We start from the raw sequence: 16323 nt of genomic DNA, 5'->3' as shown, positions 1-16323 counted from the left end.
TGAGGTGAGGGTTTTTTTTTTTTGCTCCGTGTTGAAGGCCTCACTGTGACTTTGAGATGAAGAACAGCAATAAAAGGGCTGTTCCTTTGCTTTTTGTGTGTTTTATGCTGTGTGTGTACTGATTTTGTGTCATAGATGGATACCCCCATATCCTTTGTTATTCTATTATACAGAAACAATCCATTCTCCATTTATTAGATTGAAATACTAGCACCAGAAAACGTCTGTAACGCAAATTTAACTTTCGATACAAGGAATGTGAAGTACTGTTGATTTATCGCTTCAATAAAGAACACATTATGTGAGATAAAATTGTGTAGTATTCTCTACTGATCTCATATTTTAAAGCAAAAATGTATTGTCAGGCAAAAAGTGCGAAAACAATTATTTTTTAATGAGTTTCTTTTAAATTGTTGAAAAAAATAATTGGCTTTTCCTCGGTTTTAAAGTAAAATAACAAAAATACCGAACTCCAAGGGAAATTCAAAACGGAAAGTCCTTTATAAAATTGCAAAATCAAAAGCTCAAACACATCTAACGAATGGATAACAACTGTTATATTCCTGACTTGGTACAGGTATTTTCTTATGTAGAAAATGGTGGATTAAACCTGGTTTTAAAGCCAGCTAAACCTCTCACTTGTATGACCGTCGCATAGAATTCCATTATATTGACAACAATGTGTGAGCTAAACAAACAGACATAATAGGTAAAAACTTCAAAAATTGGGGTACAGCAGTCAACATTGTAATATAATCTTAAAAATGTCATGAAACCAGAAAAAAAAAATGACACTGTCTTTTATAAAGTTGATATAATAAATACTTACCAAGTGGTTGCATTTTTCAAATGTCGAAACAATTGCTTTGTTTCTTGCTTCGTGCAATTACTGTAAAATTTTGATTCAACTGGACAGTGATTACTAACGTTTATATCTAGATTAAGGAGATTTATTTCACTTGATAACTGAGTTGTTGGGCGTCGTTATTCCAAAAAGCAGAAGACAAAAGTATCCCATTTTGATGTAATTGTTAAAATGGGATACAATTTCCTGCAAATCTTTTTAACAGTATCAGTCAGATAATGGATACTGTTAATTCAGAAGCTATTGCCTGCATTTATAATTGCGATTTTTGAAAAATGGGAAAAAATGCAAGATTGATTATTGAGATTTCAGGAAAATCTCCATACAGATATGTATCGAATTAAGAATGCGAATTCTTATTATTGCGATACTCACCCGGTCGCATTATTCGCAATAACAAAAACCTCGCAATAATTTTTGAATTGACAGTATTTGAAAAATGTTCTTGTCATAAAACACACCTTTCTTTGGATGATAGGATTTCCTAAAGAAAGGTCTCCCTATAATCGGTCTTTCATTTGAACAATTCCGACACCCCTCGGTGTGTTATAAAACAAGAAAAACTTTAAAATGTGCACTTTATTTTTTATTATTAATTGTATTTTAACTGCGAGTACTCTCAAATCGTACTTTCTTGTTTTTTTGACCTGTTGATACTAATTGTAATGCTTTTTTGTTATTAAATGTTTACTTATTCAGGGTTATACCTGGTCTATATACCAGCTTTGATAAGTGTTTGGTATTACTATAAATTTTCACTTCTTCGTGCTATGAACATCAAAATTATTTATTTTGTAAAAATATTTCCTTTCTCCATTTGAACTGTACACGTATACCTAACAACAAAATTATTTTCATTTACCTGTGTTTAAAGTAATTGCAAATGGCTGATATTTTTGTTCAAGCATATTGTTTTTCTTAAATTGTTTAAAATTTTACAGCGGTATAACATGTAACTTTAATTATTCTTCCCTTAGTTTATTTATTTTGTATTTACATTGTATCATAAATCAAATTATTTGTTAAATGTATGTTCACTGGTGTTAATATGTCTTTTGATTGAGTTAAGCCATTTCAATTGATATTTTATAGTGTGTCTTTCTATGTTGTGATGTTACACTATTGTTTTAGATAAGGGTGAAGGTTTGGTACCATTAAAACGTTTAAACCCGCTGCAATTGTTTGCACCTGTCCTAAGTCAGGAATCTGATGTTCAGTAGTTGTCGTTTGTTGATGTGGTAAATAGTGTTTCTCGTTTCTCGTTTTTTATATATAGATTAGACCGTTGATTTTCCCGTTTGAATGGTTTTACACTAGTAATTTTTGGGGCCATTTATAGCTTGCTGTTCGGTGTGAGCCAAGGCTCCGTGTTAAAGACCGTACTTTGACCTATAATGGTGTACTTTTATAAATTTTGACTTGGATGGAGAGTTGTCTCATTGGCACTCATACTACATCTTCTTATATCTATCTACTATCTATAACTTAAGCATGTAAAGAACATTTTATAATAATAATACATTTTCTGTACATAATTAATATTGATAGTCATGAAATAACAAATTCTCAAAAGCATTCAATACATTAATTGCCAAAATCATTTATTTGTGTAGATTTGCGATCGTATAATGGTATGACGTTGTCGTCGTCGTCGTCGTCCGAAAACATTTGGTTTCTAGACAATTATTTGAGTATAAGTGTATGGATCTCTATAAAATTGTACTACAAGGTTCCATACCACAAAAGAAAGGTTAGGATTAATTTTGGGGGTTATCATCGTATTTAGGAATTAGGGGCCAAAATCAAGCATTTTGCTTGTTTCAGGACAATATCTTGTGTATAAGTGTATGGATCTCTATGACATTGTACCACAAGGTTCAATACCAAAATAGAAAGGTTGGGATTGATTTGTGGTCCTAACCTTTTAGAAAAAGCGGCTTATAACAATACTTTGTAATACTTTGTATAAATTGCTTATTTCTTGACATATTAAAATGAGGATTAACTAATTCAATATCTTGAATTCTTGGGATTCTTTAATATGCTGAATCTAACTATGTATGCACATTTTGTATTGTTGGCCCCGTTTTTAAATTGGTCCACATTGAGGTTCAAAGGGTCTAAAATTATACTTTGTTTGGTTTCATCAAAAATTGAATTATTGGGGTTCTTTGATATGCCGAATCTAATCATATATTAAGATTTTCAATTTTTGGGCACGTCTACAAATTGTCCACATTAAAAGGGTCCAAAATTAAACTTTGTTGGATTTCAACAAAAATTATAAATGAAGAAGTTCTAAATAGAACTGTCCACAATAGACAAAGCAGTTTAGTTGTAAAATCGAAAACGGTACGTGAAGTTTTCATAGTTCTTAGTCCATTATTTTTTAATTAAGTTTCCTTACAATACATATCTTTGGAATTTACTTTAATTCCGTCGTCAGTTGATAATTGGTTTAATTAATGACATAAACGAACAACTAAATTATGCAAAAAAACTATTATACAGATTTCTAGGGTATTGACTGCTAAATGGCAATAATTAAATTCGCCGTTTCAGAATCTAGTGCATTCTGGGTAATATTTTCAAAAACGTACACCAAAACCTTGTGATTGGTTTAAACCTTACTAAACAATGGAAAATTATCCAATGACATAGTCCTTTATATTCTTAAGAGGCGAATTACCAAAGAAAATATATTTGAAGACTATAAATGTTCCCGGCGAATTGTCAGATAAATCACTCCGTTGAAAATTCCAGCGGCTGAAGTAGCACAAGCAATGACCTCGACCAATATTTTTGGTGGTTCGTCGATAAATGTCCAAAATGCATGAACAGCTGGGACTGAAAATTGCAGAATAAAGACAATTACAAAGAATGACATATTTGTAGTGGCGACGATAATCCTCTTTGTGGCAATGATTTGTTCTCCTAACGTTTTCTTTAGTTTGTTGACTGTAGTATAAATTTTGTACCAGATCAGGAAATACAATACAGTCATAACGACTAGAATTATAGCAAGCGGCATGAAGATCATTAAAAAGTTCCACAATACTCCTTTTCCTTCTTTCAGTCCGCAGCTGGAATAGAAAAAAAATCATTTCGTGACATAGTGACATGTTGCAAATTATTTAAACAGTATCAAAGCAAAATAACTGCAAAGAAATGAATATTTTTAAATAAGGAAATTGAGACTGATGGCAACTTTAATTTAAAAAATTAATTGATCCGTTGGTTGATGTAGTTGATGATTTTGTTATGTCAGTTGTTATGGACTTCCCCTTTCTATATTTATCTTAGCGTTCGATGGTTTTGTTATTACAATTTTTCCATGTGTACGACTCTGTAATTATAGGAAAATGTAATTTAGGTGAAGCACTATATTGAACTCATGTGTGTGCCCCGAACGACGCAAAACATATTAACAATAGATGTAGTTGTTGGTTTCTTGTTCGGAGGGAAAGCAAAATTTATGGTGAAGGTCAGTTGTCATTGTGTAAAAAATTGCTTGATGCCAGTGAAGTACGTTTACCGTGTACTACTTGCAATGTCGATTTCGGTTCATAGTACTGTGGATTCATTTTTATTCGTGGTATACCAATTTTCGTGGGTTTCGTGGGTCACAGCGAACCACGAATTCAACGAAGAATAATCCCGGGAAATGTGTATGGAGAAGGATGTTTATTTCCGGTTATGTTATGCAGTTCAAGTATAGTGTTGACTAGCGATCAACATTGTAACATAACACCTGTTTTTATTGAAAGAAGATACAAGTATTTTGATTAAATCAATAATAAATATATCGAATATCAGAGATAATTTACTTTTTAAAATTGATTAAAACTGTTCATGGGAAATAACTGCAAGTTGTTAATTACCGTGTCATAGTTTGGTTTACTGGTGATTAAAAATAAATAGGATTAAGTACGGGGATATTGCCCGTAGGTAATATTGTTTATGGCAGGAACATTTATTTTCATACCTTTTACTTATATGACTGTTTATTATATCGTGATTAGGGAAATGAGCTTTCAATCATTGAATGCCTTATAAAATTCCGACAAGAATTAATAAATTGTAAAACAAACAAATAATTCGTTGTCTCTGTCCATTATTGCAATAGAAGTTTTCAATGAACACTTTAACCTAGAATGACCAAGCGAGGATTTTGAAAATTCAAAACCTTTTCAATGAATGAATTCCTTCTTTTTTGTTTGTTTCATTATTGATCAAACCAAGGAGGTTATATGATCTCCTAAATCAAAAAGAAATCCACGAATTACGTATCTGAATTTTTTTTTTTGTAATCAGCGATCAACGAATTTACGTATACCACAAAACATCTTTTTTTCTCTATCCACGAAAATTGATACCCACGAAAATAAATGAATCCACAGTATTACGTCAGACTAGTGTGTGCACGTGTGCGTGTTGGTAGTTTAAATATCTTAATTCTGTTCAACACCTCAATTTACGATTGTCCTCTTATAATGACATCTTTTTAACAAAACCGAATACTAATTAGGTCTTTCCACTTTTCTTTGAAAAGACCTATTGTTTTTCTTCTGATTATTATTTTTTTCTTCTTCTGCCACTTTTTTCTGACGGTGCTTTTTTGTTTCGCAAGATGTCGCTTAGATTTTTTGTGTATGATATCGAACAGTTATTGCGATTTTGAAACTGACCCTGTTTAGCCGAATACTTTTTATTGTAAGAGTTATCTCCCCAAACACTGTTTTTCTTGTGTACACATATCCTTCGCAACCGTAAAGGATTATGACAAATTTATGTCTCCAATTTGTTCGTTATATCCTCAGGATCTGAAGAACAATTTTGACCGAAGCGTTTCAGAAACTTCATATGAGAGTTATTTCCCCTTCTGTATTTAAAATAAGTAAAATGTAATTGTAATTGATAAACCATAAGTGATAGGGACCTAGGGTCTTTTGATTTGAGGTCCTTGGTCCAAGAAAAAGAAAATAGGGTCAAGGTCAAAGGTCATGGTCATTTTTAAATTTGGATTTTGGCTTATTTTCACCCCTTTTCAAACACGATATAAGATATCGACAACATATTTTTACTTAATTGTTAGTTGCGACATGTCGTAACACATACATATCGGTATAAAGGGTACCCTTACATCAAATTAAAGTTTTCTCCCCTCTTTTAATTAAAAATATGCATATGGTGATATAACTCATGAACCAAATATAATTAAGTCCTAGGGTCTTTTGATTTTAGGTCCTTGGTTGATGACCTTGAAATTGAGCTCAAGGTCATAGGTAAAATTGACATTCTAGATTTTGACCTTTGCTTTTACCTCATATGTATACATGATAAATCCATGGGACTTTTTGCATTAGGTTTCAAGCCATTTAACCTTAGAAAAGCCAACCGGAAGTGACCTTGTGTAAACCGGAAGTAGCTTTTTTTTGTACTTAATTAATATAAAAGTTTATAGAACCAGATATTTTTGGTATCAGTGTCAATTAAACGTTTGAATAATACCGGAAGTAACATTTTTCAAACCGGAAGTAACAAATTATCTCCCTTATTTAAAAAATATTGTATAGAAACCATATATTTTTGGAATCAGCGTACAATAAGCTAATATTTGAAGCTGGAAATGACATTTTAAAACGAATTTTACTATTTTTTCATATTAAAATACCTGTTTTTTTGTGGAAAGACCTTCAATTGTTCTCTGAACAATTTGTTTTTAATTATTTTAAGAAATTGTTTCAGTACTCTGTAATCAAGATATGGTCTGATTTACCACTCACAATATAAAACATTTCGTTGGTTCTGCTTACCCTATCGGTGCACCTGAGATCACCCCCAGTTTTTGGTGGGGTTCGTGTTGCTCAGTCTTTAGTTTTCTATGTTGTGTTTTGTGTACTGTTGTTTGTCTGTTAACAATTTTCTTTTTTAGCTATGGCGTTGTCCGTTTATTTTCGACTTATGAGATTAATGTCTCTTTGGTATCTTTCGCGTCTCTTTTAGATTTATTTTAAGACATTGTTACAATCATATTCTTGGAAATATTATGTATGACATAAAAATATCAGTATATCATAACATTACTATTTTTAGTTGGTGTAAGAACTCGTTATCATGTTGTAGCTATTTTGATTGATGAACGCGTTTATATGCGTTCATATTTACATATTTTTCTGTTGACTGTGTCCTGTACGCATGCATTTGTTTAAGCGCATCAATATATATTATACAAGTTCTAATTGAGGTACCTCTTTCAGCAAATAACGTATCATTATTATTATTATTATTATGAATCTTCTTATTATAATCACGACGACGACAATGATGATGTTAAGATGACTTGTCTTCTGGTTTTTTTGTGTCGTAGTCCTATACCTTTATCAATTTCACAGTCAGAAATTCAGTAAAATTTAATATCACATTTAGATACGAAGTTGTTTTCCATTCGTTCCATTGGTTGATATAGTCGAGCGTTTGATTCTGTTTGTTCTAATGGATCTTCCCCTTTTTAGCTCACAGGCTATGTGAGCTTATGCCATCACTTGGCGTCCGTCGTCGTCCGTCGTCTGTCGTCGTCGTCTGTCGTCGTAAAATATTTCAAAAATCTTCTCCTCTGAAACTACTGGGCCAAATACCTTCAAACTTTAACTAAATGATCCTTAGGGTATCTAGTTTATAAATTGTATCCGAAGTTTTGATCCATCGACAAACATGGCCGCCATGGCTAAACATAGATCATAGGGGTCAAATGTAGTTTTTTGCTTATATCTCAAAAACTAAAGCTTTTAGAGCAAATCTGACATGGAGTAAAATTGTTCAATTGGTCAAGATCTATCAGCCCTGAAATCTTCAGACGAATCGAACAACTCATTGTTGGGTTGCTTCCACTAAATTGGTAGTTTTAAGGAAATTTTGCAGTTTTTTGTTATTATCTTGAATATTATTATAGATAGATATAAACTGTTAACAGCAATAATGTTCAGCAAAGTAAGATCTACAAAAAAGTTTATATGACCAAAATTGTCAATTGACCCCTTAAGGAGTTATTGCCCTTTAAAGACAATTTTACACAATTTGTTCATCAAGTTTGCTAACATTTAAAAATCTTCTCCTCTGAAACTGCAGTGCCAAATACCTTCAAACTTCATCTGAATGTTCCTTAGGATATTTAGTTTATAAACTGTATCCGAAGTTTTAATCCATCGACAAACATGGCCGCCATGGCTAAAAATAGAACATAGGGGTCAAATGCAGTTTTCGGCTTATATCTCAGAAACTAAAGCATTTAGAGCAAATCTGACATTGGTTAAAATGTTTTAAAGGTCAAGATCTATCAGCCCTGAAATTTTCAGACACACCGAACAACCCATTGTTGGGTTGCTGCCACTAATTTGGTTGTTTTAAGGAAATTTTGCAGTTTTTGGTTATTATCTTGAATAGTATTGAAGATAAAGATAAACTGTAAACAGCAAAAATGTTCAGCAAAGTAAGATTTCAAAAAAAGTTTTATATGACCAAAATTGTCAATTGACCCCTTCAGGAGTAATTGCCCTTTAAGGACAATTTTACACAAGTTGTTTTATGTTTTTTAACTTTAAAAATCTTCTTAAATGAATCTAGTATAAATTTTGTATTTCATTTCCTTGTACGTCAAGAAACACAGACACTATGGCTAAAATGGAACATATGGGTAAAAAGCAAAAATAATCATTGATGAAAGATTTAAGCAAAAAAAATAAGAGGTGAGCGATTCAGGCTCTTGAGAGCCTCTTGTTTAATGTACCTTGGAGTTCTGTATTTTGTTAGTACTTTTTTTTTCACATGAAAAAAGTAACGTGATACTAGACTAGGGCTAGGTATCTGAATTGAGCTAATCTCAGTTTCAGTACCAGTAACATTTCTATTATGATATAGCTAATTTGAAGAAGCAAGTTAATATGCTCAGTTTACAGTGATGCGTCGGGTATGGTTTATATTTAGAAGTTTTCAACATCAATCATGAAAACTGCGCATCAAGCACTTTATCACTCTCCTTGATTGCAACTGATAAAGGCTATAACTTTTAGAAGTTGAAATTTGTATAGTTTGGTACGGTCTCTGGTGAAGAGTTGTTTCATAGGCAATCATGCAACTTTCATAATAAATGTATTTAAACAAGCGTATGTGTACACATGTTATTTTAAAAATCAAATTCTATTTAAATGGTCAGATTTGGTTTGCTTTCTTGACATTGCCAGTCTTAATCGTGAATTAAAAAAAAGATATACATAACAATAACTTACAAGATACCATTAAAATCCATTCCCTTAAAGAAAGCAGCAGTACCTAATACTATTGATGTATCAAAAAACATGAACACGAACAGCTTCCAATCGTAGATTCCTAGCTTTACTTGTTTTTGTTTCAGAATACTGATACATGCTGTAGTTGCAACGACTATACTCAAGCGGCACTGTGCATAAGCAAAAAGAAGAAGGAAAAAGGCATACACTGTACAAAAATAAGGTGAAGAAACAGTTCGCGTAATTCCTACATTTGTGATACATACCATCTGCACCCCGTAAAACATAATATCACAAAATGATGAGACGGCGACAAAACGTTGAGAAATTTTCCATTTAAAATATTTTTGTTTGTTTTTCCTAAACGAGAAGATCAGTACTAAAAAACATATGCAAATGCTAGTTGGCGTAATAATGTAAGAAAGGTATACACCGAAGGGTATAACATATATTCCATCAGTGCGCTGATTGCCATTTCTTGATGTAATGTTTAGAAATGCCATAGTTGTCACGCTTTCCATTTCAGTTGCAAACGAGCTAGTTGCGCTACTGTTGAAATATGGCATGATAATTTTTCTGCAGAAATACCTTTTGATATCTTAAACTTAGTATCAACTTTTTTAAAAGAAAAGTTAACATATACACTTGTATACGGGATCGCAAAGCTTAAACCAGATTCGTAGCCTGTTCTGATTTCAAACGAACTGATCTTATATTTGAATACCTATTTGTTTATAATATAAAATCACGTGACCAAATTACATATTTTATAATATATAGAAAATCAAATAAACGTATTCCAGTATATTAACTTTATCAAATCGATGAGTAATATTTAAGAAACAATGTTCTACATGAAAAACCTGTCAACAAAATCAATCACCTAAAATTGACATTGTAAGGTTTTGTAGTTATTTCGAATGTTATTCAAACTTTGATATGACAATAAAAAAATGTCTGAAAAAAGTAAAATAACAAAAATACCGAACTCGAAGGAAAATTCTAAACTGAAAGTCCTTCATAGAATGGCAAAATCAAAAGCCCAAACACATCAAACGAATGGAAAACAACAAATGAATCTTTTTAACCTCTCTACATCATCACACAAGACTATCGACTCTTGACATCATCCTTACACGTTCAGTTATATAAAAGATATCCTCTCGCTGAATGATTTCAAGTTTAGTGACTCTTTTTAATCGCATTCAAAGATTAAGTTAAAGTAATTAAATATCTAAAACCGTCTTCAACTATCAGAGAAATAAATGGGAAGCTTTACTGGAATAGCAAATTTTATAGAAGATTTATTTCTCATTTTAAAGACATATCGAATCAATCATTGATCTTACAAAGAAATATGCAAAGTATAAATGAACTGACTAATGTCAGAAACTTCCGGTACTTAAAAAGAAATTTATCTGCATATCTATTACAAGTGAGAATAACATTTTTATATCATATTTATACCATTAAAACAAAGATCAAACTTGTATCTTCTAATTGATGATATATAGTATCATATATCAGGTCCTAATGTCGATCCAAAGCGACAGGTTATATTTTGAATTATATAAAAAAATGTTGTTATAGGACACTTGTGATTTAAATGGACACATTGGTAGAATAAATGTAAAATAAATCAATAATCTCATTATCCAAATAATTTCAGAATATAAATTATATTGCAGATTGATGAAACTGGATCAAAAGGAGCAAATAGGCAATTTTGATGTAGAGGAGAGGAGGCAGACGATTAATGCTTAATGATTTTTTGTTCCTAACCATTGCGTTTGGTCGAAGCCTCTGCAATAACAAAAAATGGCAACCTGAGTTTCAGTACCAGTAACATTTCTGTTCTGTTATAGCTTATTTAAAGAAGCAATTTAATATGCTTAGTTTACAGTGATGCGTCGGGTATGGTTTATATTTTTTAGTTTTCAACATCAATGATGATAACTGCGCATCAAGCACTTTATCGCTCTCCTTGATTGCATAACTTTTAGAAGTTGCGATTTGTATAGTGTGGTACGTTTGTGTGGTATCTTTGGTTGTTTTCTAGACTATGTTTTATTTGTTTATTGAACATATACACAAGTGTTTCAGTCTAGGTAAACTTAATGCAGTCTCCGATATTTTGAAAGTCACTATTTGGTCTCTGGTGAAGAGTTGTTTCATAGGCAATCATACCACATCTTGCTACTTTCATAATAAATGTTTTTAAACAAGCTTATGTGTACAAATGTAATTTCAAAAAATCAAATTCTATTTAAATGGTCAGATTTGGTTGGCTTTCTAGACATGGTCAGACTTAATCATGAACTTAAATAAAAAGATATATTAAATTTACTTACTAGATACCAGGCATGGGGCGAATTACATTGCAATATAATGCATTATATTACAATTACTTTGACAAAACCATGCATTAAATTACAATTACAATTACATGCATTTTTCAAAGTAATGCTAGATTAGAATTACTGTTGCAAAGTAATGCATTGAATTACACATTACATTTGTATATTTTATTATTAATTGAAAAGAAGAATCAAACAATTTTAAAAACAACAGGAAGTCACAAATGATTCTAGCATATGCAGTAAATGAAGGCAACAGTAGTATACCGCTGTTCGAAATTCATAAATCGATTGAGAAAAAACAAATCCGGGTTACAAACTAAAACTGAGGGAAACACATCAAATATAAAAGGAGAACAAAGACACAACAGAAACACTAAAATGCAACACACACAGAAACGTACTATAAGATAACAAGAACCATTTTCCTGACTTGGTACAGGACGTTTTAAGAAAAAATGGTGGGTTGAACCTGGTTTTGTGGCTAGCCAAACCTCCCGTTTTAATGACAATGTTAATAATAACACTAAAATGACAACATTACAGTAACTGTGTATTGAATTTAAGTATACATGTAAAAAGTCTATTAAATGCGACTATTACATTTTAACATCACAAGGGTTTAGAAGGTTTCACCCTTCATGTACATTGTAGGTTTCAAGGTATACATCTCTGTGTTTTCTCTAAAAATAAATTACGGAGATGAAGTTTAATACTTATTTTAATAACTAAATGTTAACTTTACTTTTATAAATATACATTTGTTTCTTTTGATTTCAATCACAATATTTAATGAGAATTCCTTTCCTAATTATAGAATAAACAAAGAGCTTAATTTATGACCAAAAATGGTGAAAAGATAGATTGTAAAACAAACTAATTAGGGTTTTGTGTCAATGTTCAATTATCTGTTATTTAATCATGACAGGGTATTCATTGATCTTTTGACAACAATGGAACACTTTTACAGTTGTAATGCTTTTCAAATATTAATCTTTTTATGCAGAAAAATGTATGAAATCAAAGGAAATGAAATAAAAAAAGAACTCAATCTGATATACAGTGTTGTGTTATTCGTTTAGAATTCTAATTTGGTCATTCTAGAATTCATACCAATATTTTTTCAAGCTCTACCTGGGACAAGGTTTAATCTCCAAATTCCTTCAAGTGATTTATGTAAACTGTAAAAAATAAATAGAAAATCAATATTCAAATGATTATTTTCTTAGTTTATCAAGAAATCTAAAATTCTGCGTTAGTCAAATCTCCAACAATCTGTTAAAGATATATAGTATGAGAAAAATGTTATGCCGCGTAATGCAATGTAATGCATGAAATTACACAACTTTTTGATAAAGTAATACATTAAATTACAATTACATGTAATGCAAAAATTGCTGCATTACACATTACATGCAATTACTTGCAAAAATGTAATGCATTACCATTACCATGCATTACAATTACAAATTTGCAATACCCCATGCCTGCTAGATACCATTAAAATCCATTCCCTTGAAGAAAGCAGCAATACCTAATTTTAATATTATATCAAAAAACATGAACATGAACAGCTTCCAATCGTAGATTCCTAGCTTTTCTATGTTTTTGTTTCAGAATACCGATACATGCTGTGGTTGCAACGACTATACTAAAGCGACACTGTGCATAAGCAAAAAGAAGTAGGAAAAAGGCATACACTGTACAAAGATCAGGTGAGGGAACAATTCGCGTAATTCCTACATTTGTGATACATACCATCTGTACCCCGTAAAACATAACATCGCAAAATGATGAGACAGCGACAAAACGTTGCGAAATTCTCCATTTAAAATAATTTTGTTTGTTTTTCCTAAACGAGAAGATCAGTACTAACAAACATATGCATATGCTAGATGACGTAATAATGTAAGATAGGTATACACCAAAGGGCATTACATATATTCCTTTAGTGAACTGTTTGCCATTTCTTGATGTAATGTTTAGAGATGCCATAGTTGTCACGCTTTCCATTTCAGTCGAAACCGAGTTAGTTACGCTACTGTTGAAATATGCCATGATCATTTTTCCGCAGAAGTACCTTTTCGATATCTTAAATTTAGTATTGACTTTTTTTTTTAAATGTTAACATCTACACTAGTATACGGGATCGGAAAGCTTAAACCAAAATCGTAGCCTGTTCTGATCTCAAACGAACTGATCTTATATTTGAAAACCTATTTGTTTATAGTATAAAATCACGTGACCAAATTACATCTCTTATAATACAAAAAATATCAAATAGACGTATTGCAGTATATTAACCTCGTTAAATCGATTAGTAATATTTAAGAAACCGCAATAAACAAAAACCAAAAATGTAATCAGAAACAATGTTTTACATATGTTGCTGTTAAACCCATGACACCTGCATATGAAGCATTACAAGTCTTCCAATCGATACGATATTCCAGGGCTCACGTTTTCTATGATGATTTCCTTGGTAAAGAGCATTGAAACAAGTATTTACAATTGTTAAAAATTAGCTCATCCATTTTGAAAATTGTGTACGCTATCATGGTTTGGTTAAAATCCCGCATTAGTTTCCTCCATAGTAAAATTACAGAAGACTACTTAGAGCCGACTTTTAACTTGCTATAAGCAATACGTCGTCGGGTGCTATTAGAGGAACAAGAATTGCTTACCATTTTAGAGAACCGGAATTTATCTTCGGTTTTTGAGGTGGTTGACATCTAATGGATCTTTACCTTTATATTAGTTTTTCAAAATGCAACTCATTTACTTCGTTCTCAATTTGGCCTTTTTATCTCTTTTTGTTCGAGCGTCACTGAAAAGTCTTTTGTAATCGAAACGCGCGTCTGGCGTATAAAATATAAGCCGGGTATCTATGCTGATTTTATTTACCTTATGAAAGAAAATAATTGTATGATATACAACAAGTCTCCGATTATTAATTTTTTTTCAATACCTTTGATTACTGATTTATTAAACAATTGTACGATGCTGCTACCTTAATAACATTATATATATGGATATATAATACTCGGCATGATCTTCAAGATATAGATATAAACAATAATGAAATAGTTCTTTCCTTAAGGATGTATTCTTCTAACGTTTCAGTCTCGTTGAAATCTCGTTCAGGAATTATTTCCAAAACATGTGATAAAAGTGGAAGTAAGCAATGAATTTAATAAATATCATAATCAAACTTAACTCTGTGAAAAAATTGTGTATTTAAAATAAGTAGTTTTTGAGAAATAACTTTTTCAAATGAAGTCAGTCTTTTTAGCCAAAATTTTGAGAAAATGGGTGAGGGGTACAAGAAATGATTTTTCCAGAAACATGTACATCCCATATCACTTTTTTCTTTTTAAATTTCTTAGATTTGTATTTTTTCAATCATTTATAACAAAGAAGTTGGAATAATATGCATTTTGTTCTTAAAACAGAGAAAAATCACAAATTTACAAAATTGACAGCATGGTAAATTTGACACGAAAAAGCATCAAAATATGATAAAACTTTCTTATAGTAACACCTACCTATAGTTTTTTAAGTTCAATTTATTCAGATTGGTCCACTTCATCTTTATTGAAAGTATGAAAAAAAGTTTAATTGTGGAACTGTGATTTTTTTCACAAAAATAGCTCAAAAATGGGTAAAAGTTGGTGAAAAATGGGAAAATCATCAAAATTGGGTATTTTCAAAGGGCCGTAGCAAAAAAAGAAGTGCACCACCATATGATTTTTTCTTCAGCAATTATTTTTTTCAGTCATACAAACCCAAAAATCAGGTTAAGAAAAAAAGTTTAATTCTAGAAATTTTTTGGCTCCTCAGAGGTGTACAACCTTAATCATGTATGACGTTCATGAACTTTCCTTACATTACACATCTTTGATGACTGATTTGTATATTAACGACACATATTTGTGTCAATCTGATTAAGAATCTGGCAGTGGTGAAACATGACAAAAAAGTTTACATTAGTTTAAGTTCAGAACGTATACCTGTTACCCACCAATCCTATTTTTGATTATATATGATATATATTTGAGGACGTATATACATCTGCGAGAAGTTCAAATTATAGTCATAATAGTTACTCGATCACGATCATGAGACAACTCTCATTCAAAGTACAAAGATGTAATCATTAACAAGTTTGAGGGTACCTAAAGAACATGATAAATATAAACCCAGAAAGCGCTTCGACGCCCTCAATCAATATAGTGTTATTTTCATTTAACAGTCATCGTACGACCTATAACAATGAGCAAGTCCAAAAAAGTATTGTAAGCTTGAAATTGCCCAAGGATTACAAAATATGAAACCATTCCAAAATAATGATACTGCAGCAATACAAAAAAAAGTAAAATAACAAAAATACCGAACTCCAAGGGAAATTCAAAACGGAAAGTCCTTTATAAAATGGCAAAATCAAAAGTTCAAACACATCTAACGAATGAAAAAACTGTCATACTCCAGATTTGGTACAGGCATTTCTTTATGTAGAAAAGACAGGTATATTTAGAATGAAGTTGTCGTTGATCATGTTTGTGGGCGTTCAACACACTCCTTGGCCTGGGAGAGTAGTGTAACGACACAACATAAGAATTAACTGTAAAAAAAGTCATTTGAAAAGGATTTGACTCATCAGATTTGTTTAAAGTGTCAATCTGCTTAAAAATCCGGCAGTGTTGAAAATAGGACAAGAAAAGTTTACATTAAATTAAGTTCAAAACGTATAATTGTTCAAGAATATAACATTCGTTTCCTCTTCCTGTTCTGTTATTTCATGATATATTTTGGTTGC

General features: G+C 31.3%; 1 protein-coding gene across 1 annotated transcript in view; it reads left to right on the top strand.

Annotated features, from left to right (window-relative positions):
* LOC127716599 (malate synthase-like) overlaps window positions 1–9361 on the top strand; it is a 61106-nt gene extending 51745 nt beyond the window's left edge. Inside the window, exon 16 of the transcript XR_007989040.1 lies at window positions 9276–9361. The gene's annotated coding sequence lies outside the window, so the exon portion shown is untranslated. The remainder of the gene's footprint in view (window positions 1–9275) is intronic.
* The last annotated feature ends 6962 nt before the right edge of the window (window positions 9362–16323 follow it).

This window comes from Mytilus californianus, unplaced genomic scaffold (assembly GCF_021869535.1).
Source record: "Mytilus californianus isolate M0D057914Y unplaced genomic scaffold, xbMytCali1.0.p SCAF_9, whole genome shotgun sequence".
Taxonomy (NCBI): domain Eukaryota; kingdom Metazoa; phylum Mollusca; class Bivalvia; order Mytilida; family Mytilidae; genus Mytilus; species Mytilus californianus.
The sequence above is the reverse complement of the archived record's forward strand: the minus strand, read 5'-3'. Positions and strand labels throughout refer to the sequence as shown.